The sequence below is a fragment of the Canis lupus genome, chromosome 14 (genome assembly GCF_048164855.1).
Source record: "Canis lupus baileyi chromosome 14, mCanLup2.hap1, whole genome shotgun sequence".
Taxonomy (NCBI): domain Eukaryota; kingdom Metazoa; phylum Chordata; class Mammalia; order Carnivora; family Canidae; genus Canis; species Canis lupus.
In genome coordinates, this window is record NC_132851.1 from 13,387,696 (window position 1) to 13,413,712 (window position 26,017).

Below are 26,017 nucleotides of genomic sequence, written 5' to 3' on the forward strand. Positions count from 1 at the left end.
TGTAGCAAAAGCTTACTAGAATGAAAGAGTATTAGGAAATGATAGGAGAAAAGTAATGCACAGTCAGATTCTGTTGGACTTTTAGGCTACAGGAGTGAATTTAAGTCATTATCTTACAGCATTGGGCTAGTGTTAGGGGGAAAATAAAAAGAAAAAAAATCATTCTGGTTCTGGCATGAAGAATAGATCAGAGAGAGCAAACACAGAATCAGATTCCAGTTGAAAATGTATTTCATTATTCAGGCTTAAGATGATGGTAACCTGGTCCAGTATTTCATGATGAGATTGAGAAGATATAGAAAGCTTATAGAAAGGGATGAAATAAAGTGTTATAAACACACAAGGAGGTTTTTGTTTTGTTTCATTTTGTGTTAAAGTGTATTGTCATGGACACATACAGCAAGTTATATAGATTCATGAGTATTTGTCTTGAGCCTCTGGGCAAATTTTTGTCCATTTACAAATATAAAAAAAGAATAAATCTTAAACATCTATAGCTTGTGTAAAGCACGTATCAGGAGATCTCATCAAAGAAAAGAGAAGAAATGGCTGAATGGCTCAGAGCCAGAATAGTGCAATAATTCACAAGAAGTAGGGTGTGTTCAGTAGTGACAAATTCTGCTGAAATTGATGTGGGCAGAGATGTGTTCAGTGGATCTAAAAATAACATTACTTTGGAAAGAACACATTTAATAATCTGGGAGTTTCAAGCTTTTTTGCAAAATTGGAGTGGATTGAAGAGTCAATAAGGTGTTAGGAGATGATAATCTATCATTAATGCTATCAAGAAGTGTTTATTAATGATGTTTTCCCACAGGTCACCACCTGTGATCACAGTGAGCTTTGAAGTGTTCATAACCTGAACCCATCCATCTGGGGGCTTACCTGCAGGTTGGGAGGAGGAGCCAGCTCATGTGTGCTGTTTCTCACCATACCTACTGCCATCTTGCCACTAACACTTCTAGGTTGCTGTGAATCATGGGCCAAGCCAGCTCATTAGTCCCTCGTTCTGTAGCCTGGGGTTATACCTACAGCCCCTGGGCCCACAGAGAATCACATTGTTTAAAATGCTAAATATCAAATATACTTCAAGACAGAAGTTTGAGTGAGACACCTTGTGGCCCTGTGCCTGGGAAGAGTAAGGGTACCTCGCCAATATAATTTTTTAAGTGTTTATTGAAGCTAAGCAGAGAAATGAGAAAATCTAGAGGGAATATAAAGTTTATTTTTTTGGGGGGGCGATATGATGTTTAGAAAGAAATGGATAGTGGAGGAGCTATTCTGAGTTATTATTATAAGAATAGGGAAATTCATTTATCTTAAAAATAAATGGAAGTTGAAAATTTGTTAATGCAAGGGAGAGACTACCAAAAGGCTAATTTATGAATGTTTTAAATGACACTAAGGTAAGAATTCAAGAAGTAGTTTATTTAGAAGATATAAAAACACTAGTAGGGCAGTGGGAAATTGAAATTGGAACAGAAAGAAGCCAATAAATTTGTGTCATCAATCCAAGTAGACTATGAAAAATAGTGTAGAGCACACATTTGTTATTCTATACAAGGAATAGGAAGTCGGTACAAACTTATTTGAGAGCTTCTCCTAGTCCAGAACTCTCAGCTCTGACAGCATACAGTAGTCTTCCCTGGAGAAAGCCCTCAGGCAGAGGTAGAGATAGTGTGGCAGCTGGAATTTGTCCAAGACACCAGAATTGTAAAGGCCTAAGGGCTGTAGGTGTAGCACCTATAGCATCACCCAATTCAAAAACTAGATATGTTATAACTGAATATTATAAATTCTAGGTTAAAGTGCACATTTCTACTTAAGAAAGTAAATGTTATAGTTTTTGTTCAAGTTTTCATATTTGAGTCATTTTTAAAACAAATGACGTGTTGTATTTAAGTTATTCCTTTCAATTGAATATTTGGGTGGAATAGATTGCAGGATAAAAGCAATGGATATTAATATAAATTGAGAAACAATTTTTCATTAATTTTAGATTTATTTACGGGATAGCATGTGCAACTTATCAAATAAGTTTTGTCGTTTTGCCTAATGCAACTACCTGCGGCTACAGATGACAAAACTGGAAGAGAAGGAGACTCCTAACTAGTGAAGGAGACTTTCCTTTGTTATCATTTAACTTAATTTTAAAAACTTTTACATAGAATAACTCTATTCTTTAGTCACAAATACTTAAATTGGAGAAATGTTAAAGGGAAACTATTTTATAAAGGCAAGCATTTTGGAAAGGAATACATTGATTAAATTCACAGTAAGCCTGTGAATGGTTTTGCCCAAGGTAAAATGATCAACTAATTCAATTCAGGGAAATATAAAAGAGGGTGAAAACCACCGTTTTAAATATTAATTCCTTGCACTGGAAAGGTAACAGCACTTCTTTAAACTCTTATATCACAGTCCCAGTTGGTGGTTGATGATTCTGACAAGCTGTGATGCTATCTACTTAACAAAGCCCAGAGCTTTCATGCTGTTATACAACAGTGATTTTCTGATATGCTTGATATGAGTATAAGGTTTTATTCTAATAATGCTATCTTGAAACTCTGACACCCCTGTAGTCTTTCTTAGAAAAGAATGTGACAGCCCCTGGGCCCACAGAGAATCCCATTGTTTAAAATGCTAAATATCAAAAAAATAAAAAATAAAAAATAAAAATAATAAAATGCTAAATATCAATGACTGTTGGAGAAAAGAAGACTATTCAGATGAGTATAGATTTCTAAGCATCATTTCCATTCACTTTACTAAAAAGAAAAAAAAAGACATTAAAAACTAAAACTATATATGTACATTTTTGCATGTTACACTACTATTCTGATTTCCTTATGACAGCTAAACAACTAACATTTGATATAACTGTAAATATTCTACAAACATTTGACATTTTGCAAATTCACTTTCCTGATAGGCCCTCTTTTTAATTATTAATATTTTAGTTAAATATTATTTAATATTGGTATAATATAATAAGTTCTGTCCCTCCCACCAAACTTGCAGTTATGAAGAAACAGGAAACAGTAGTCTCTACTACTTAGAAAAGTACAGAAATATAGAAATGGTCTCCACGATGCCAACTTGAAAGGATGACTGAAAGCTGCAAGTGAATGTGATACCTTTGAGGATTTCAGAGCTAAAAAAAAAAAAAAAAAAAAAAAGAAGTGACCAAGAGAAAGCAGCAAGCTTTATTGGGTGGCCACTTAGAAAGGATTGCATGAGGGATTCATTCACACCAAGAGATCTTTTAGAGGCAGCAGTGCAAGACCTTAGTCTAGAAATGGAAATGGCCAAGGTAACTCCCATGGGAGACGGAATTTGGAGAGGGCATTTAGTTTGTCTATGATGTTGCTTAGCAACAAAGTGGGGAATATGAATTGCCAAGCACCAAAGAACAATAGTAGCTTGTTTTTATTTTATAGATACGAGTTTTGTTTTTTTCATGGCTATTGTATGTTGAGTGAATTTTCATATGTTATAAAAAGCAGGTAGGATCTATATGGCAAAACTTTGCTGATTTGAGCTGTATTTCAAGTAATTGCATGTTTAAGAATTTGAGTTTTGTGCCAGCAGTCTTTAAGCTAGTGATCTGAGCTTGCTATGAAGTAACCAACAAAGGGGTGAATAAACAGGTACCATCTTTTGCCATTTATATAACAATCCATCCTTTGGTCCCATGTTTTTTACATACAATTTTGTGTGCACAATCCTTTGGATGTCACTATCTGGTGTTTCTTTTTACTGCTGTGTTAAAGAATATAGAAATATACTTGTATATAAACATAAAGTATTACTTTATAATATTATAATATTTACAATAGTATTATATTAAGCATACTTAAATATACTGGTATATTCTATACCAGGAGGGCTATTAGAAAGTTGCTTTATGTCATTGGAGGGTTGCAGCTAGCATGGTTTTTAGGGTCAAGTACTAGGGGATTTCACTGCTCATTAAAAATCTATTGGAATTTTGAGCTAAAGTCGAGTACCAGAAATATTGTCCAAAGTTGGATGAGGGAAGCTTATGATAGAATAAGCAATTTGACTTCCTTACAGGTTCACCAGGCTCCCTCTGCTGCCTGTATACTGTGTTTTTATGAAAGTCAATTTGTATAGTTTAGTGCAATTTTAAGTGGTGCTAATTGGAGCCTATAATAGTGTCAAAAAGCTTGGATTTTATCTGCCTTGCATTCAGACATGGGTCTAATAAATTGGTTATTTGTGATAACCACAAATTACTAGGAATGTAATTCCCAGTAATGGTAGGACTCATCCTACCATTGCCCATATTATTCGTGTGAGATTAGCTTCTGGATATTGCTGTTGGATGTCATTGATTAAGGGCATAATCTTATTTTGGTAAATAAAGTTCATATGGGAAATTGGCCAGGAGAGGTTTATTATGCTAAATGTATTAAAATTAGGTTGGAAATGTCCTATATCCATGCTATGCAGTGTAGGTGCCACTGGCCACAAGCACCTATTAAGTAATTGAAATGAAACTAGTGTCACTGAGAAACTGGATTTTTAATTTTATTCAGTTTTTAACAAGAGTTTGGTGTGTACTGACATCTCATTGTGGTTTAATTTTGCATTTCCCTGATGACTAATTATGTTGAACATCTTTTTGTGTTTATTTGCTCTCTCTCTCTATCCTCTCCATTAAGATATCTATTAATGATTCTTTCATCTTCATTGAAGTATATTGGTATACAAAAAAAAACAAATATAATTAATGCACATAATTTGGTGAGTTTGGACATATGTATATACTCATATTACTATCAACACAATCCAGGAAATAAACGTACCTGTCACCTCCAAAAGTATCCTTGTGCCCCCCTCCCTTTTTTTTAAGATTTTATTTATTTATTCATGAAAAACACACATAGAGAGAGGCAGAGACATAGCAGAGGGAGAAGCAGGTTCCCTATGGGGAACGTGATGTGGAACTCAATCCCAGAACCCCGGGATCACAACCTGAGCCGAAGGCAGATGCTCAACCACTGAACCACCCAGGTGCCCCCCCTTGTGCCCCTTTTTTGATGTGATTCTTTTCTTTTCTTTTTTTTTCTTTTTTTCTTTTCTTTTCTTTTCTTTTCTTTTCCTTTTCTTTTTTTTCTTTTTTTTCTTTTCTTTTCTTTTTTTTCTTCTTTCCTTTCCTTTCCTTTTCTTTTTTCTTTCCTTCTTTCCTTCCTTCCTTCTTTCCTTCCTTCCTTCCTTCCTTCCTTCCTTCCTTCCTTCCTTCCTTCCTTCCTTTCTTTCCTTCCTTCCTTCTTCCTCCCCTCCTTTCCTTTTTTCTATCTTTTTTAGTAAGAACACTTAACATGAGATCTACCACCCTCATACATTTTTCAGATGCAGTAGTTTATTGTTAACTATACACACTTTGTACAGCAGATCTCTGTAACTTACTTGTCTTATATACCTGTAACTGTATGCTTATTGAACAAATGTCCATATTCTCTGTTACAGCATTTTATTGCACACTTCTGTACATTTGACTATATAAGATGCCTCATATAGTAGTATTTGTCCTATTGAGTTATCTTACTTAACATAAAGTCATCCAGGTTCATCCATAATATCACAAACAACAAGATAATTTTCTTTTTAAAGGCTAAATACTATTCTGTGTGTATATATACCACATTTTCTTTATCTGTTCAACTCTTGGACATTTATTTGGTTTCCAAATCTTAGATATTGTGAGCTTTGGTACGTTGAACATGGAAATGCAGATATCTCTTTGAAATCTTGATTTCAATTCTTTGGATACATACCTAGAAAGGAGATTCCTGATCATGTAGTATATCATTTTTTTTTTTTTGAGGAAACTAAATATTGTTTTCCAAAAAAGCTGTATTATTTTACATTCTTAGTATAGTAGGATTTCAACTTCTCCACAAACTTACCGGGGCATTTTTTAAAAATAATAGCTAACCTAACAGGTATGAGATAATATCCTTTTGTGGATTAATTTTCATTTCCCTGATGATTAGCTATATTGAACATCTTTCACATATCTGTTGGTCATTTGTATGTCTTCTTTGGAAAAATTAAAGGTCTTTTTTGTCCATTTTGACCAGTTTGTTTTCTTACTGTTGAGTTGCATGAGTTTCTTATATATTTTGCTGGGTGATGAGCATTAAGGAAGGCACATGAAGAGATGAGCACTTTTATACTATATGTTGGCAAACTGAATTTAAATTATATATATAATATTTAATATATGAATAATATTTATATATATAAATTAATCCCATGTCATTTATGTGGCTTGCAAATTTTTCTCCCATTCATTTGGGAGATTGGTTGCCTTTTTACTCTGTTTCTTCTGCTGTACAGAAGTCTTTTAGTTTGATGCAATCCAACTTGTTTATTTTTGCTTTTGTTACTTGTTTTTTTTAAATTCATATAAAAAAAAAGTGTTGCCAAAACCCATGTCAAAAAACTTTTATCCTGGGATCCCTGGGTGGCGCAGCGGGTTAGCGCCTGCCTTTGGCCCAGGGCGCGATCCGGGAGACCCGGGATCGAATCCCACATCGGGCTCTTGGTGCATGGAGCCTGCTTCTCCCTCTGCCTGTGTCTCTGCCCCTCTCTCTCTCTCTCTCTCTCTGTGACTATCATAAATAAATAAAAAAATTAAAAAAAAAAAAACTTTTATCCTATTTTTCTTCTAGTAAATTTATGGTTTCAGATCTTATTTTTAAGTCATTAATTCTTTGATTTGATTTTTGTATACAATGTAAGACAAGGATCCAATTCCATTCTTCTTCATGTGGATATCCATTTTTCCCAGCACCATTTGTTGAATAGACTATCCTTTCCCATTGTATTTTATTGATACTGTTGTTGAAGTTTAGTTGACTATAAATGTGTGAATTTATTTGGAGGGGGAACTTAGAGCTTTTCCTCTAAGATCTGGTCATCACTCTCTCTTCTGCTATTTAACATAGTATTGGAAGTCTTAGCCAGGACAATTAGATGAGAAATAGAAGTAAAAGTCATCCAAGTTAGAAAGGAGAAAGTAAAATTATGTTTGCAAATGACATGATAGTATATGTAAAAAGCCCAAAAGACTCAATCAAAAATAAAACAAAACAAAACAAAAAAAAGAAACCCCATCAGAACTAATGAACAAATTCAGTAAAATTGTGAAATACAAAGCCAACATAAAAAATTATACTTCATTACAATAACAGCAAACTATCTGATAAGGAAATTAAGAAAACAATTTCATTTACAATAGCAACAAATAGACTCAAATACTTAACAATAAATATAACCAAAAAATGAAAGATTTGTACACTGAAAATGATAAAACAATGGTGAAGGAAATTAAAGAAGACATAGATAAATGGAAAAAATATCCCATGTTGGAAGAAGTGAAAGCAATTTGAGCAAGTACAAAACTAGTGGTATACTTCCCGACTTTAAAATATATTACAAATCTGGGGCACCTGGGTGGCTCAGTTGGTTAAGCATCTGACTTCAGCTAAGGTCATGATCACAAGGTCCTGGGATCAAGCCCTACATTGGGCTCCCCACTCTGTGAGGAGTCTGCTTGTCCCTCTGCTCTTCCTCCTGCTCATGCTTGCTCTCTGTCTCTCAAATAAATGAAACCTTTAAAAATAAAAAGTAAAATATGTTACAAATATACAATAATCAAAACAGGCATAAAAACAGACATATATACCAACAGGATAGAATAGATATCTCAGAAATAATTTCACACATTTGCAGTCAATTGATTTTCAATAAATATTATAGTGCTCAGTTTAAGCCTTGATCAGTTGATCGATTAGATGCTGCTCATGGATATCCAGTTGCTTTAGCACCATTACTTGCAAAGACTATGTAACTATCCTTTTTTTTCTTTTTCTTTTTCCTTTGTCAAAATTAGGCATAATTTTGCATGTATGTTTCTAAATTTCCTATCCTATTGCATTGATCCATGTATGTATCTCTCTGCCAATATCACATTCCTTTTAAAGATATTTATTTATTTATTTATTTATTTATTTATTTATTTATGAGAAAGAGCTTGCATACATGCACATGAGTTGGGGGAGGAGCAGAAGGGTAGGAAGAGGGAAGGGGAAATAATCTCAAGCAGACTGTGCAGAGCACAGCACCTACTCAGGGCTAGACCTGGTGACACTGAGATTGTGACATGAGCTGAAACCAAGAGTCAGACATTTAACCAACTGAGTCACCCAGGTGCCCCCTATATCACTTTCTCTTTAATTCTGTAGCTATATAATAAGCACTATAATTAGGAACAATGTATTTCCCCACCTCATTCTTTTCATTTTTCAAAGTTTATTTTTAGCCCTTCTGGTTCTTGTGCCTTTCTATATGATTATAGTATAACTCATCTATCTCTGTAAAAAAATCTTGCTTGCTTTGATAGTAATTATAATAAGCTTATAAACTCACTTAACAGTTTACAGTTTACTATGCTGATGCTTCTAAATTATGAACATGGAATATATCCCTAATTACAATAAGCTTATAAACTCAACTTGAAGACAGTTTACCCTTTAATATGCTGATGCTTTTAAATTATGCACATGGAATATATCCCTAATTACTGAAGCCTTTTTTATTTCTTCATCAACATTTTTCAATTTTTAGAATGTATTTTTCATTTGTAATTTTTTTTGCTTCTGTCATACCAAAATATGTCATTATCTTTGTAGTAAGTGTAAATGGTATTGTGTTTTGAATTTTGGTTTCCATATGTTCATGATTATTATTTAGAAATTTTGTTGAATTTTTTGTACATTGATCTCATATCTTGCATCATTGTTGAACTCAATTATTAGTCTAGGAAAATTTTTTTTTTTTTTAGATTTCTTGGAATTTTCAATGTAGAATATCCTGTTATTTGTAAATAAATATAGCTGCAGACTGTTTCCAATATGCAAGAATTTACTTATTTTTATTTTTTTATTATAGTGATTTGAACTTCCAGGACCACGTTGGATAAAAGCAAACATCTTTCTTTAAAAAGAAAAAAAAAAACTCCTTTTATCCTAGACCTTAAGGAGATCTTAGGGAGAAAACATTAAATTTTTATCTACTTAGCAATAGGTTCTCTGTAGATACTCTATATCAAGTTAATAAGATACCTGTCTGTTTTTAGTTCTTTGAGAATTTTATTTACTTGTTGGATTTTTGTTAAATACTATTTTTTAATCAAGTGATATTGATCATATAATTTTTCTTCTTTAGTCTTTTGTGGTTGGTTAAATTGATTGATTTTCTTTCTTTTTCTTTTTTAAAGAGGTGAGACAGGGGGAAGGGGCAGAGGGAGAGGGAGACAGAATCTTAAGCAGACTCCATGCCCAGTGTGAAGGCCAGTGCAGGGCTTGATCTCACAACCCTGAGATCAGGACCTGAGCCGAAATCAGGAGTTGGACACTTAACCAACTGAGACGCCCACGTACCCCACACTTATTGATTTGCTAATATTGAACCAGCTTTGCAGTTTTGCACTAAAGTCCACTAATTATCATGTATAAATTATATTTATACATTGTTGAATTTGGTTTACTAATATTTTAATGAATATTAATATTCATCTAGAGTATTCTTTTTTTTTGTATTGGTTTCTCTCTTTTTGGTATTAGGGCAATAACAACTTAGAAAATGCAGTGGTCCATATTCTTTTTACTTTTATGGGATGGGGGAAATACTGTGCAAATATTATGTTAATTTTTCTTTAAATTATTGGTAGAATTCTGCAACTAAAACTTCTGGCCTAGAAGTCTTTCTGAGTAATCTTCATTTCTGAGGGATAATTTTAATGGATATTATATATATATATCATATATCATATATCATATATCATATATCATATATATCCTACTAAGCCACCCAGGCGTCCCTGCAGATATTTTCATCATATTTTCTAAATCTTATTTTACCTACTTTCCAAAACACACAGCCTTATGTTCTTATTGCTTAACAATTAACTATGTTTGCTGATTAATATTTAATACCCTTATTGATTTCAATATATTTTGTATTCCTGCTTATTAATTACAATAGCATATTAATTACAATATATTTGCTATTCCCACTCAATGGCCATGACATTTATCATAACAACAAATGTATTTTTATCTAAGAATTCTTTGGAAAAATAAAAAAATATTCAATGAATTATAGTTTGTGAATGGTAAAAAGAACTAAGAAGTATATCAACCATATGGATTTAATTTCATCATTTGAAAATGCTGGTGAAGAGAGGTATTTGATGACTCTTTGCAGGACATTATCACAGGCATTTATATTTGTAAGGGGGACATGCATGTACACACATATTTACATTTGTGTACATAGGCACACAAGCTTCCTTCTAACACTATAACAGATTAGCTCATACTATGAGATTAGGGTACACACATTATGTACCATCCTATCAAAGATAAGGATTTTGGGCACCTGGGTGGCTCAGTGGTTGAGTGTCTACCTTTGGCTCAGGTCATGATCCTGGGGTGCTGGGATCAAGTCCTGTATCAGGCTCCTTGCCGGGGGTCTGCTTCTCCTTCTGCCTATGTCTCTACCTCTCTCTCTCTGTCTCTTATGAATAAATAAATAAAATCTTAGAAAAAAATAAGGATTTGTAGAATAATTTAGGCAGAAAATTTGATATAAATTGGCTTTGGAATTATATATTTCAAGTAAGAGATGTGATGTTCTTTTTTTATTTTTATAATAAATTTATTTTTTATTGGTGTTCAATTTACCAATATACAGAATAACACCTAGTGCTCATCCCGTCAAGTGCCCCCCTCAGTGCCCGTCACCCATTCACCCCCACCCCCGCCCTCCTCCCCTTCCACCACCCCTAGTTCGTTTCCCAGAGTTAGGAGTTATATGTTCTGTCTCCCTTTCTGATATTTCCCAAACATTTCTTCCCCCGTACTTTATATTCCCTTTCACTATTATTTATATTACCCAAATGAATGAAAACATATAATCTTTGTCCTACTCCGATTGACTTACTTCACTCAGCATCATACCCACCAGTTCCATCCACGTCGAAGCAAATGGTGGGTATTTGTCATTTCTAATGGCTGAGTAATATTCCATTGTATACATAGACCACATCTTCTCTATCCATTCATCTTTCGATGGACACCAAGGCTCCTTCCACAGTCTGGCTATTGTGGACATTGCAGCTAGAAACATCGGGGTGTAGGTGTCCTGGTGTTTCACTGCATCGTATCTTTGGGGTAAATGCTCAACAGTGCAATTGCTGGGTCGTAGGGCAGGTCTATTTTTAACTCTTTGAGGAACCTCCACACAGTTTTCCAGAGTGGCTGCACCAGTTCACATTCCCACCAGCAGTGCAGGAGGGTTCCCCTTTCTCCGCATCCTCTCCAACATTTGTGGTTTCCTGCCTTGTTAATTTTCTTCATTCTCACTGTGTGAGGTGATATCTCATTGTGGTTTAGATTTGTATTTCCCTGATGGCAAGTGATGCAGAGCATTTTCTCATGTGCATGTTGGCCATGTCTATGTCTTCCTCTGTGAGATTTCTCTCATGTCTTTTGCCCATTTCATGATTGGATTGTTTGTTTCTTTGGTGTTGAGTTTAATAAGTTCTTTATAGATCTTGGAAACTAGCCCTTTATCTGATACGTCATTTGCAAATGTCTTCTCCCATTCTGTAGGTTGTCTTTGAGTTTTGTTGACTGTATCCTTTGCTGTGCAAAAGCTTCTTATCTTGATGAAGTCCCAATAGGTCATTTTTGCTTTTGTTTCTTTTGCCTTCGTGGATGTATCTTGCAAGAAGTTACTGTGGCCGAGTTCAAAAACGGTGTTGCCTGTGTTCTCCTCTAGGATTTTGATAGAATCTTGTGTCACATTTAGATCTTTCATCCATTTTGAGTTTATCTTTGTGTATGGTGCAAGAGAGTGGTCTAGTTTCATTCTTCTGCATGTGGATGTCCAATTTTCCCAGCACCATTTATTGAAGAGACTGTCTTTCTTCCAATGGATAGTCTTTCCTCCTTTATCGAATATTAGTTGCCCATAAAGTTCAGGGTCCACTTCTGGATTCTCTATTCTGTTCCATTGATCTATGTGTCTGTTTTTGTGCCAGTACCACACTGTCTCGATGACCACAGCTTTGTAGTACAACCTGAAATCTGGCATTGTGATGCCCCCAGATATGGTTTTCTTTTTTAAAATTCCCCTGGCTATTCGGGGTCTTTTCTGATTCCACACAAATCTTTTTTTTTTTTTTAATTTTTTTTTTTATTTATTTATGATAGTCATACAGAGAGAGAGAGGCAGAGACATAGGCAGAAGGAGAGGGAGAAGCAGGCTCCATGCACCGGGAGCCCGACGTGGGACCCGATCCCGGGTCTCCAGGATCGCGCCCTGGGCCAAAGGCAGGCGCCAAACCGCTGCGCCACCCAGGGTTCCCTGATTCCACACAAATCTTAAAATAATTTGTTCTAACTCTCTGAAGAAAGTCCATGGTATTTTGATAGGGATTGCATTAAACATGTAAATTGCCCTGGGTAACATTGACATTGTCACAATATTAATTCTGCCAATCCATGAGCATGGAATATTTTTCCATCTCTTTGTGTCTTCCTCAATTTCTTTCAGAAGTGTTCTATAGTTTTTAGGGTATAGATCCTTTACCTCTTTGGTTAGGTTTATTCCTAGGTATCTTATGCTTTTGGGTGCAATTGTCAATGGGATTGACTCCTTAATTTCTCTTTCTTCAGTCTCATTGTTAGTGTATAGAAATGCCACTGATTTCTGGGCATTGATTTTGTATCCTGCCACACTGACGAATTGCTGTATGAGTTCTAGCAATGTTGGGGTGGAGGCTTTTGGGTTTTTTATGTAGAGTATCATGTCATCGGCGTAGAGGGGAGTTTGACTTCTTCTTTGCCAATTCGAGTGCCTTTAATGTCTTTTTGTTGTCTGATTGCTGAGGCTAGGACTTCCAGTACTATGTTGAATAGCAGTGGTGAGAGTGGACATCCCTGTCTTGTTCCTGATCTTAGGGGAAAGGCTCCCAGTGCTTCCCCATTGAGAATGATATTTGCTGTGGGCTTTTTGTAGATGGCCCTTAAGATGTTGAGGAATGTTCCCTCTATCCTTACACTCTGAAGAGTTTTGATCAGAAATGGATGCTGTATTTTGTCAAATGCTTTCTCTGAATCTAATGAGAGGATCATATGGTTCTTGGTTTTTCTCTTGCTGATATGATGAATCACATTGATTGTTTTACGAATGTTCAACCAGCCTTGTGTCCCAGGGATAAATCCTACTTGGTCATGGTGAATAATTTTCTTAATGTACTGTTGGATCCTATGGGCTAGTATCCTGTTGAGAATTTTTGCATCCATGTTCATCAGGGATATTGGTCTGTAATTCTCCTTTTTGGTGGGGTCTTTGTCTGGTTTTGGAATTAAGGTGATGCTGGCATCATAGAACAAATTTGGAAGTACTCCATCCCTTTCTATCTTTCCAAACAGCTTTAGTAGAATAGGTATGGTTTCTTCTTTAAACGTTTGATAGAATTCCCCAAGGAAGCCATCTGGCCCTGGACTTCTGTGTCTTGGGAAGTTTTTGATGACTGCTTCAATTTCCTCCCTGGTTATTGGCCTGTTCAGGTTTCCTATTTCTTCCTGTTCCAGTTTGGGTAGTTTGTGGCTTTCCAGGAATGCGTCCATTTCTTCTAGATTGCCTAATTTATTGGCGTATAGCTGTTCATAATATGTTTTTTTTTTTTTTTTTTTTTTTTTTTAAATTTTTATTTATTTATGATAGTCACAGAGAGAGAGAGAGAGAGAGGCAGAGACACAGGCAGAGGGAGAAGCAGGCTCCATGCACCGGGAGCCCGACATGGGACTCGATCCCGGGTCTCCAGGATCGCGCCCCGGGCCAAAGGCAGGCGCCAAACCGCTGCACCACCCAGGGATCCCCATAATATGTTTTTAAAATTGTTTGTATTTCCTAGGTGTTGGTAGTGATCTCTCCTTTCTCATTCATGATTTTATTAATTTGAGTCTTCTCTCTCCTCTTTTTATAAGGCTGGCTAATGGTTTATCCATCTTATTAATTCTTTCAAAGAACCAACTCCTGGTTTTGTTGATCTGTTCCACAGTTCTCCTCGTCTCGATTTTGTTGAGTTCTGCTTGAATCTTCATTAAATCTCTTCTTCTCCTGGGTGTAGGATCTATTTGCTGTTTTTTCTCTAGCTCCTTTAGGTGTAAGGTCAGCTTTTGTATTTGAGTTTTCCAGTTTTTGAATGGATGCTTGTATTGCGATGTATTTCCCCCTTAGGACTGCTTTTGCTGCATCCCAAAGATTTTGAACGGTTGTATCTTCATTCTCATTAGTTTCCATTAATCTTTTTAATTCTTCCTTAATTACCTGGTTGACCCTTTCATCTTTTAGCAGGATGGTCCTTAACCTCCATGTGTTTGAGGTCCTTCCAAACTTCTTTTTGTGATTTAGTTCTAATTTCAAGGCATTATGGTCTGAGAATACGCAGGGGATGATCCCAATCTTTTGGTATCGGTTCAGACCCGATTTGTGACCCAGTATGTGGTCTATTCTGGAGAAAGTTCCATGTGCACTTTGAGAAGAATGTGTATTCAGTTGAGTTTGGATGTAAAGTTCTGTAGATATCTGTGAAATCCATCTGGTCCAGTGTATCATTTAAAGCTCTCGTTTCTTTGGAGATGTTGTGCTTAGAAGACCTATCGAGGGTAGAAAGAGCTAGATTGAAGTCATCAAGTATATATAAGTGTATCATTATCTAAGTATTTCTTCACTTTGGTTATTAATTGGTTTAAATATTTGGCAGCTCCCACATTCGGGGCATATATATTGAGGATTGTTAAGTCCTCTTTTTGGATAGATCCTTTAAGTATGATATAGTGTCCCTCTTCATCTCTCACTACAGTCTTCGGGGTAAATTTTAGTTTATCTGATATAAGGATGGCTACCCCTGCTTTCTTTTGAGGACCATGCGAATGGTAAATGGTTCTCCAACCTTTTATTTTCAGGCTGTAGGTGTCCTTCTGTCTAAAATGAGTCTCTTGTAGACAGCAAATAGATGGGTCCTGCTTTTTTATCCAGTCTGAAACCCTGAGCCTTTTGATGGGGTCATTAAGCCCTTTCACGTTCAGAGTTACTATTGAGAGATATGAGTTTAGTGTCATCATGATATCTATTCTGTCCTTGTTTTTGTGGATTGTTCCACTGAACTTCTTCTTAAAGGGGAATTTTAAGAGTCCCCTTTAAAATTTCTTGTAGAGCTGGTTTGGAGGTCACATATTCTTTCAGTTCCTGCCTGTCTTGGAAGCTCTTTATCTCTCCTTCCATTTTGAATGAGAGCCTTGCTGGATAAAGTATTCTTGGTTGCATGTTCTTCTCATTTAGGACCCTGAATATATCCTGCCAGCCCTTTCTGGCCTGCCAGGTCTCTGTGGAGAGGTCTGCTGTTACCCTAATACTCCTCCCCATAAAAGTCAGGGATTTCTTGTCTCCTGCTGCTTTAAGGATCTTCTCTTTATCTTTGGAATTTGCAAGCTTCACAATTAAATGTCGAGGTGTTGAACGGTTTTTATTGATTTTAAGTGGGGGATCTCTCTATTTCCTGGATCTGAATGCCTGTTTCCCTTCCCAGATTAGGAAAGTTTTCAGCTATGATTTGTTCAAATACATATTCTGGCCCTCTGTCTCTTTTGGCGCCCTCGGGAACCCCAATTAAACGTATGTTTTTTTTCCTCAGGCTGTCGTTTATTTCCCTTAATCTGTCTTCATGGTCTTTTAATTGTTTGTCTCTTTTTTCATCAGTTTCCCTCTTTGCCATCAACTTGTCTTCTATGTCACTCACTCATTCTTCCACCTCGTTAACCCTCGTTGTTAGGACTTCTAGTTTGGATTGCATCTCATTCAATTGATTTTTAATTTTTGCCTGATTGGATCTAAATTCTGCAGTCATGAAGTGTCTTGAGTCCTTTATGCTTTTTTCTAGAGCCACCAGTAGCTGTATAATAGTGCTTCTGAATTGGCTTTCTGACATTGAATTGTAATCCAGATTTTGTAACTCTGTGGGAGAGAGGACTGTTTCTGATTCTTTCTTTTGAGGTGAGGTTTTCCTTCTAGTCATTTTGCTCAGTGCAGAGTGGCCAAAAACAAGCTGTATTGGGAAAAGGAGAAAAAGAGAGGAGAGAAAGAAGGAAAGAAAAGAGAAAAAGAAAAAGGAAAAAAGGAAGAAAAAAAGAGAAGAAAAAGAGAAAGAAAAAGAAAGAGGGGAAAAAAAGGGTGGGGGAAGCAAACAGAAATCAAAAAGCAAAACAAAACAAAACAAAACAAAACAAAACAAAACAACACCCGGGGGAGTATCTTCTGATTCTGTGTACTTTAAGTCCCTTGACTTCCCCTGGAACTTGTCCGTCTAGCTGGTCTTCTGGGGGAGGGGCCTGTTGTGCTGATTCTCAGGTGTTAGCACTTGGGGGAGCTGCTGTGCCCCTGCCTGGTGCAGGGCTCAGTGGGGGCTGTTTACCCCGTGAGGCCGCAGGAGGAACAGCCCCAGTGGCGGGGCCAGCTCTGGAGCCCTGGAGTCAGCCCCCGCAGTAGCTCCGGAGCTCTCGGTCTGCAGGGCCTGGAGGCTCCGGGCGGGGCCGCTGATCTGCTCAGCTGGGGCAGGAGCGTCCTCGCTGTCCTGGGCCCTCCCGGCCTCTGCCTGTCCCGGGGGAGGCCGGATCCTGGGCTGTGTCCCGGCGCCCTGTGCTCCGGAGCCTGCGCTGGTGGATTCGGCTCCCGCCCCGCAGCCCCCTCTGCTGAGCCACCGCCCGAGCCCCCCCGGAGCTGCTCCTGGAACCGTGCAGCCCCCTCCGCCGGAGCCTCTTCCTCTGCCGGAGCCAGAGATGTGATGTTCTTATAGATTCACCATTTTTGATACATTAGTATCCTTTTGAGATGTGGTAACATCTTTTTACAGAAAGAGTCGGTAATAATATTGGTATTGTATTAAATGTATACATTAAAATGTTTCTGTCTTCTATTTATATAATATTATATTTTGCTTATCAAAAATTTTAATCTCAACATCAATTTTAACATATACTCATGTTTTCTGTATATTTGCTAATGATTTATTTTTAAGTAGTTTCAGTTAACTGATAAAGAAAATAATAATATAATTATAATGTCAAAACATTTTTCTAAATCTCCTTAAAAATTAAAAACGTGTTTTTGAAAGAAGACATACTACAATAATAACAATGTACAGATGAAAATTAGTATCAAAATACCCAATGGTGTCAATAAAGAAGAATAATTAGATCCTAAACACTTTATTAAAAATAAGACGCATTTGAGACACCTGGGTTGTTCAGTCAATGAAGTGTCTTCCTTCAGCTCAGGTCATGATCCCAGGATCCTGGGATGAAGCCCCAAATCAGGCTCCCTGCTCAGTGGGGAGCTTGCTTCTCCCCCTCCCTTTAGTTGTCTCCCCCACTCGTATTCTTTCTCAATTGCTCTACTCTCTTTCTTAAATAAATGAATAAAGAAATAAATATTTAAATAATAAAAATAAAAGCATTCAAAATATACTATTTCATATTAACTCTGATAGAAATAATTTTAAAAATAAAATGATTAACCCAGCACACGAATTATATTTCATATATAAAAAGCCAAAAAGAAATGAATGATGAGGAATTAAAAATCAGAAATCAGTAGATTTAAGGATTAATTCACTAGTTTGAATATTGAAACAACATTGATGAAATGCCCCAGTGGAAAGGAAAGCCTAAGATAATGACTGGTCAATTAAAATTACTATTATTTGAACTACCTATGTGCCATGTGCCAAAAATACAAAGGAAAATAAGACAGGCATTCTAATAGGAAAAACAAACAAACAACAAATAAGTTAAAAAGTAATTATTACAAAAGTGATACCTTTAGAGTTTGAATTGCCTAGATTTATATAATAGAGTCAAGTAGTTTAGGAAGAATTTAGGCAGCATTGTCAGAAGTATTTTCTTAGGGCAGGTAGAATTTGAGCTCAGACCTGAAAGTTATGGAGTAGCCACATTTAAGAGGATGACCAGATCCTGGAGATTCCCAAGATGAGGTAAATTTATCAAATTTGATTAGGAGCTGAGAAAGTAAAATGTGGTTTCCAGGGTTAGGGAGAGGGGGAGAAGAGAGGTCGATAAAGTTGTCATTCAATGTGTATAAAGATTCAGTTATGCAATATCAATAAATTCTAGATATTTTCTATACAACATTGCATGTGTAGTTAACAATGCTGTACTGTATACCTAAAATTTTGTTAAAAGTGTTGATCTCATGTTACCTATTCCTGTCACAATAAAAAATATATTAATTAATGGGGCACCTCAGTGGCTCAGTTGGTGAAGCATCTGATTCTTGATTTTGGCTCAGGTCATGATCTCAGCGTTGTGAGACTGTGTCCTGAGTCTGTGCACAGAGTCTGCTTAAGATTCTCTCTCTCTCTCTGCCCTTCCCCCCTCTTTCTAAAAAAAAAAAAAAAAAAGTAAATAGATAAAATAAATGTATTTATATATTTTAAGATCTTCTACTTGAAGAATACAAAGATTATTTTAAAAATCATTACAAATAATAAATGAATTTCATTTAGGTGAATATGATAACCAAAATACATATATCAATGGTTTCCATATAACCAAGTAAAATTATTACATAGGCAACAGTATGGGGAAAAAGATAAATTACTAGAATAAAAGTAATATACCTACATAGAAAAACCTATAATACTTTACTTATAACTGAAAAACTAATCTGGAAATAAATGGAGAGACATACTATTATCCAGCATATAAAACCTATTTTCTATATAGTTTTCATATGGAAGATTATCTAAAATAATACATGAAATCATTATAATTTGAATAAAATATCCAATGATGTATTTTAAAACTTCATAAAATTATTTATAAACTTTATTTGAATGAACAAGTATGTCACGAGTGAAAATATTTTAAAAAGAATGAAAAGAAACACAGCCTGTCATTAAAATATATTAAAAATGATACACAGAATATTATTTAATGTCTGCCACAGTAGACAAATAAATATGAAAAATAAAATGCCAAAAAAATTCAAGTGTTTATATGAATTTAACATGTGATAAAGATTCACCCACAAATAGTCATACTAGTTTGCTGGTTTCACAAGTGAAAGATCAATTTTGGGTACATTTTTTTATGTAATCTTAAAAACATAGACTTTGTCATAAAGTGTTACCACTTTCCTGTTTTTTACCCGGAGTAGCCACTCTCTTGGTCTTTATTTTATCATAGGTTTTCTTTGTTTTATTCTCTGCAGTATATCTACACATTCCCCATATAAGAATGTGATGTACATTTTAAGGATTATCAATAATACAATGAAGATAAAGAATGGGTTAGAGAAATAGTCAAGGAAGAGTGAGACCACTCAAAGGGAATCACATCTCTTGATGTTTGAATCAAGAAAAAAATATAAGGTAGCTTTAATTGCATACATACCCAAGGTTTGTTTATTTTTTTATGAATTCTTTTCTTTTTTGTATTTTATTTTATTTTATTTTTTTTAAATTTTTATTTATTATTTATGATAGTCACAGAGAGAGAGAGAGAGGCAGAGACACAGGCAGAGGGAGAAGCAGGCTCCATGCACCAGGAGCCCGACGTGGGATTCGATTCCGGGTCTCCAGGATCGCGCCCTGGGCCAAAGGCAGGCGCCAAATCGCTTCGCCACCCAGGGATCCCATCTTTTTTGTATTTTAAATAGTAAAATGTAACCAGGTAAATTGTGAATGACAAAATATAATTGGTATTAAGAATAATATAAAACTTCAGTATAAGTATTTTCAATTGGCAGAAGATTGGAAACAGCACAAATTGTGCAATTGTATCCAAGAGATTTGAAGTTATACAACAAAAAATATTGAGTTTTTCTAACAAATTCTTCAAGAATTTTGCAAAACGATAAGATTTAGTTTATACATTCTGAATAAATGAATTCATTGTTTGAAAAAAGAGTATTTAGAGGTGAAAGTCAGAGCTTTAGATCTTTTAGATCTTTAGCTTGCTTTTGCCTTATCTGAAAGTTTGCTTTTTCTAGGCAAAGCATTTGGTACTATGACAATATAGGTATGTCAACTGAAATATCTACAGAGTTCTGTGTTTCAATCATAAGAAGATATATTGTGCAAATTCAAAGCTGGCTACTAGAATAAAAAAAGGAATCAAATAAAGCTATTCGAAAATGGTGAAACAGCATAATTTCCTATCAGGAAAACAAATTAGCTGAGATTTTAACTGGCATTTTTTGATACTTTACTGATGTTTTTCAATTTAAAATATTTTCTTCTTCACTATTTTGAATCACTTAACGAGTTCCAGAATTTCATTAGTTACTAAAGCTGAAATAACAGAAAAAAAGTCATCAATAAATGTTGTTTTTAAACATCTTTAATGTATTTACTAACCTCATAAGAATTTTTTTAAATAGAAGAAGAAACTATCGTTTACCTTAAAAACGAAGCACTCAAGTTATGTGTTGTAAACATGGGGAATAATGATCATAGGCTGGAGAACAGTAATGATAGATATATTTTAAGAGTTAATGTATCAAATGACTGGGTTTTGTTGTTCTGATACCATTCAAAATGTGACCTTTACAGAGCAAACAAAACAAAACAGAAAGAAGAGGAAAGGAGAGAAGAGAAAAAGAAAAAAAAGTCTACATATATTATACCAGATTAAAGATACTATGGGAATTTCTTCTGATGTCTAGCCTGCTTGAGGAAAAATTGAACAAATTGCTTAACCTCTCCAAATTTACTTTATCATTTAAAAATTAGTATGGCACACATGGCATTTCTTATATATAAAAATATAAATGCTATTAATATGCATTTTGTGTTGCTTCTTACCACTTTTTGTGTATGTACTTTATTAATCTAGGATATTTACCCAATGAATCTTTTTACTTTTTTATAGCAATGCATTTTACTTCCACCTTTCCACTTTTCTTCAAAATTTATATTTTTTATTATATTGTTATATTTAATTAACTTTCCTTGGGAGCATAGTAAATTAATTTTTTCTTCTTAAAGGTCAGTATTAACCTCTATTATTATCCTTAAATCCATCACTTTCCTTTACAGATTCTATCCAATTCTTCTAACTCTCCTATCCAATTGTAGATATTATTCTAGTTAATTTTTTAAATTTCTCTTATGTGTATCTTTCTTCCCTTCCCACCTGTCCCCTCCTTACCTCTGTTGCTCCATTCTCACCCACGTTCTCGTTCTCTGTTTTTCTCTTATCTCTTTCTTTCCATCTCTGTTTTTCCCTCTTTCCCTCCCTATCTCTCTTCCTCTTACCAAAAAGACTTGAAGTAGTTTTTTACATGCCTGTATTTTCTTATTATTTTAATAGCTTAATATTTTACACTTGAATAATTTTAACTATATTTTAATATTTAGTTTTCTTTTTTAATATTTTATCTAGTCATTCATGAGAGATACAGAAAGAGAGGCAGAGATGTATGCAGAGGGAGAAGTAGGCTCCTCAAGGGGAGCCCAGCGTGGGCTCCATCCCAGGACTCCGGGACCACTCCCTGAGCCAACAGCAGATGATCAACCACTGAGCCACCCAGGCATCCCAATATTTAGTTTTCTTATTTCTTTTACATATCATTTTATAATGTTCTTTATTTCTTCTAATGTCCTTTTCCAGAAGTGTTTTTTTTCTTGATACATAATGACATATTTTATAATCTCAAATTCTGAGTGATTTTTAGATGAAATTATTTATAAATCCCAGAGTTTATTAGAAACAAATACTCTAAAAAAAAAAGAAATGAATACTCTGCACCCAAATTTTTTATTCTTTTGTATATAGGCAGAGAAATGTTTCTTGTATCTAATATTTTAATTAAAGCCTTGTAAAATAAAACTCAACTATTTAAATCGAGTATTTTTTGCTAGTCCTTATAAACACTCATCACAAAGAATCAAAGTACATAAACTCCATTACTAATATAACTAAAAATTCAGTTTATAATGATAATAAAATATACCAGTTAGGGCATTTAATGAATCTACAAATTGTCAGCTTCATTTTTTTTCTGAGGGTAAAGATTGATGTATATATTTATATTTATATATATTTATATTTATGTATATGTATATGTATATGTATATGTATATGTATATATACATACATACGTTTGGGAAAGGTGAGAGTAATAAACCTTTCCAAAATACAATGAAAATATTACTTTCTGTCTTTGAAAGATAAGAATTAAGGTTGCTTATTTGAAGACCTCAAATTTGTGAGAACCACAAAGTCCATACTGAATTTCACACACATGTATGTAGTAAAAGAAAAGAACAAAAAAAAAAAAAAAAAAGAAAAGAACAATGAAAATTTCTTTTACTACCTTGAGAGATGCATAGATGCACTTTGTGATTGTCTTCTTTATACTCCCAGGGAGAACCCTGAATTCACTGGGGAGGTATAGTTGATGGTTCCAAGTGTCAGAGGGCCTGTGATCTTGCACTGTAAAATTAAAAAAAAAAATTAGTCATTTTATTGTTTGGTATGTTTTAAAGAAGACTCACTAAGGTAGAGAAAGTGGAAAGGTAGTCCCTCCCTCAAAATTCTGTCATTTTATCCTTACACATGGCATTATTTTAGTTCGTCACAAATAGGCAATAATAACTTCTGATCAAACATGTTCTTACATAGACAGCCACACAATTATGTTGAAGAGAAAATTGCAATTAGCTTTGCCATGAGTGAACATTTTAAGTGGAAGTAACAGTGGAAAGAGCCAGAGAGGAAGCACATTGTTATTAGCTGCATGATGATGATGTCTGGCAAAACTTCTGGTGACTCCAAAGCAAATGTGAATGACCTTTTCAGGAGCTGGGATCCTGTATGAAGTAAAGGCAAAAAAAGACTTAGAGAATTTAGGGTGATACACACATTCATAGTTACTCAGCTATTTAACAATGCTTAAGGTATACAATTCATTCCATCAACACATGAAACACAACACACATCGTTTGCAAGGATGTGGATGGAGCTAGAGGGTATTATGCTGAATGAAGTCAGTCAGAGAAAGATGAATAGCATATGATTTCACTCATATGTGGTATTTAAGAAACAAAACAGATGAACATAAAGGAGGAAGAAAAAGAGAGAGAGAGAGAGAGAGAGAGAGAGAGAGAGAAATCATAAGAGATTATTAACTCTAGAGAACAAACTGAGGGTTCCTGAAGGGGAAGTGGGCAAGGGGATGGGCTAAATGGGTGATGGGTATTAAAGAGGGCATTTGTTCTAATGAGCTGTAGGCATTATATGTAAGTAAGGAATCACTAAATTCTACTCCTGAAACCGAAATGACACTATATGTTAACTAACTTGAATTTAAATAAAAACTTGAAACAAACAAAAAACAACACACATATGAATGCATGCATATGCTCACACACATACAAATGAACATGGAGAAATAATCAAGCTCCTTTAGGATAGGAGACATAGAAAGTATAAACAAATTTGAATGGCTTTATGTGGCACACTGTTTCATATCTATAAAATATTTAATATTTAACGATAGAATTACTTATATTACTGGGAATATTGATAACAAGGTCTATAGAGTAAACAGTAGAACAAAACTTCAGATTTGAATTCCCTGATATTTTCTGAATACTATAGGTAGAGTTTTGAAAATAATGTTTTTAAGTATACTAAAAATATCCTCCTTATAAGGAAATACCTGTTTCAAAGTTATTTAAAAAGTCAAGAATTAGGACAGCCCTGGTGGCTCAGTGGTTTAGCGCCACATTCAGCCAAGGGTGTGATCCCAGAGACCTGGGTCGAGTCCTGAGTTGGGCTCCCTGAATGGAGCCTTCTTCTCCCTCTGCTTGTGTCTCTGCCTCTCTCTCTCTCTCTCTCTCTCTGTGTGTGTGTGTCTCATGAATAAATAAATAAAAATCTTTTAAAAAAGTCAAGAATTAGATTATAATATTTTGAAGTTTTTACTTTATACATTCATGACTAAGTCAAATGATGTACATTAAAGACAATTGATGAACAACTAGGAATTTCATAACAACCAACTGTAAGAAAAACATAATCAATGAAAAGATTGTATACTTTTTACTTCATTTTTTCAATTTTAATAATACTGTTGAAAAGAATTGTTAATTATAGTGTTAATTATACTTTCACAAGCTGTTATTTCTTAGTTAACCAGTATCTCTCTAAAAGATAATTAAAACTACATTTCCTTGTGACTATTTTCCTAGGTTCCACATATCATTGCTTAATTACTATTGCAAGGATGATTAAAAGTTTTTTAAGAATATTAACTATATTTAGTTAATAACTAGTTGGCTAAAAATGATTGAATGTAAATGTTTATACATATAAAATGTACATATATATATGTAAAATTTAACATCTTATACTAGAAGTTCTCTGCATGAAGATAAATTTACTGTTCTAAAAGAAAATGAGATGTGGCACACAAAATTAGAATGGAAGTCATTAGATAGCAATGAGGAAGACTGATTTTATTACTTGGGAAGGTTTATTTTTGATATGGTCTCTAATGCTCTCTTTTGTAATTGCCATTAGCAAAAAACTTCATAAATGACTTATGGTGATTTTTTTTCCGGGATAGTTATTTTAATGTGAACATGTGTGTGTGCTCACAGATATTCTCATGTTAGACTGACATAGTTTTACAAGAAGTACTACAGATAGAATGGAAGCAGAAACCCCAATGAAGGAAGGACTACAAGGATAAGAACCTCGATTAATTAGATTTCAACTTTTGTCAACATTTGTAGAGCTCTTTAGAAGTGCTTTACATTTCTAAGGTTTATAGAATTGTGGAATTCAAACCAAGGATAGAGAGGTCTGCCTAAAATTTAAATACTTAAGAAATTGACTGAAATAAATGATAAAGCAGAATAATTACATAAATCATCCCATACAATAAAGTTTACCCAAAAAATAAAAAATAAAAAAAAAATAAAGTTTACCCACATAATATAGAAAGATTTTTCAAATATCTCTTTGCAGTATTATAATATGATGTCAAAATAGATGCTGGCTTGTATGTTTGTTTTCTTCTATATTGTGAGCTATGCAGCAACCTTGAGTAAATAATTTTACATTTCTTAACTCTAGTTTCCTCATCTGTGAAGTGTGATAACAGCCACATCTCAGATAATCGTATAAGGATTTAACTATATAATGCGTGTAAATACATAGAAAATTACTAGCTTATACTAAACAACCAACAGATGTCCAGTTGTTGTGATTACTATAGAATTGATCAAATTGGGTTGCTCTTACTTTCCATTATAACATCCAGAGAAACTTTGCTTCACTTAAACCTTATTTTAGAGACTTTAGAAATCAGAAAAGTTGTGTTCCTTCTATTCAAGGGAAAAAATGAAAGTGATGTATAAGAAAATTCTAAAAATAATTATCTGGGTGAACAATATATACATAATGAATTTATATTCATAACATATAATATTGATTATACTGATAACACAAAATGCTAAGAATCATGCTAAATGTTATGGAAGTTACAAAGAGAAGCTTTTTTTTTACTTTGATGTTTACGTTTCTCATTATGGAGGATATAATTTCTTTCATTACTAAAAAAAATACAATTCACATTCAGAAAGGAAGAAACTGCTTCTAGCTGAGGGACTGAGTAGAATAATGTAAGAAGTAACATTTGGGTTAGAATTTAGAGAAAGAGTATGATTCTTACAGGTGAAAATTATCTAGAACAGATTATTCTATTTTTTTAGGACAGATTATTCTAAATAGAGAATAGGGTCCAAGTGAAAATGTGGTGTTAGGAATATTTATTCATTTTCTTAACTAATATTTATTGACAGTCTACTAAGTTACTA

General features: G+C 34.5%; 1 long non-coding RNA gene across 2 annotated transcripts in view; it reads left to right on the top strand.

Moving 5' to 3' along the window:
• Positions 1-26,017, top strand: part of LOC140603728 (uncharacterized) — a 210,868-nt gene that overhangs the window by 129,518 nt on the left and 55,333 nt on the right. Inside the window, exon 6 of one of the 2 annotated variants that reach the window (XR_012006699.1) lies at positions 21,573-21,953. The exons of the other annotated variant lie outside the window; for it this stretch is intronic. This is a non-coding gene — a long non-coding RNA (uncharacterized lncRNA). Of the gene's footprint in view, positions 1-21,572; positions 21,954-26,017 lie in introns of those variants that run through there. 2 annotated transcript variants of the gene reach the window in all.